Genomic DNA, 728 nt, shown 5'->3' with positions numbered 1-728 from the left:
GGGTTCAGAAGAAAAATTGCCCTGAATGTCCATTGAAATACATTTCACTAATGTCACCAAAAAAAAATACAGGTTTTCACTGAGACATATTACTCACTCCACGCAGCTCTGAGAGATAATGCAGTGGAGGAACACAGTAACAGTTACTACACACCCCACTCCCATGTAATAACTTTCTTCATTTTGTTTTCCTTTATTTATGAGATTGTAATCTAAACTTTATAATCACTTTTGTGGAGGACTGAGAAACTAAAGAGCCTTATATCATGGAAAAATGATCCATTATCAGGTACAACCTTCAGGTAGCTTGCTGTAGTAATACTTGGCCTCGACATTGGCTGTATTGGCTGACTGAAGTTCCTACACGTAACATGGGATAGAAAGAAAACCAAAACAAACACAACCAAAAATACCTGATTATAATATTCAGGTATTTTTGTATTAGGTACAATAAAGATCACTTGTGATCTTTTGAAATATTAAGAGCCCTTTCTGATGACAAGCTGTGAGTGCTCTGATTTAGTTTGTATTTTTGAAGCAAATCTTATGGGAAATGACATTCTGGCCTTCAGGCACTATACTCAGTTCAGCTAATTAATAGGTTAAATTGATTTTTCTTCTTAAAGGATGCTTGATTCGATTGATTTTGAAGAAAAAAAAAGTGACATTGCTGACAGCATTAGTAGGGTGAAATTTCAACTTTGGGAGAGAAACAACGCAGTGGTGTA

Source organism: Apaloderma vittatum, unplaced genomic scaffold, assembly GCF_000703405.1.
Source record: "Apaloderma vittatum isolate BGI_N311 unplaced genomic scaffold, ASM70340v1 scaffold9476, whole genome shotgun sequence".
Taxonomy (NCBI): Eukaryota; Metazoa; Chordata; class Aves; order Trogoniformes; family Trogonidae; genus Apaloderma; species Apaloderma vittatum.
The sequence above is the reverse complement of the archived record's forward strand: the minus strand, read 5'-3'. Positions refer to the sequence as shown.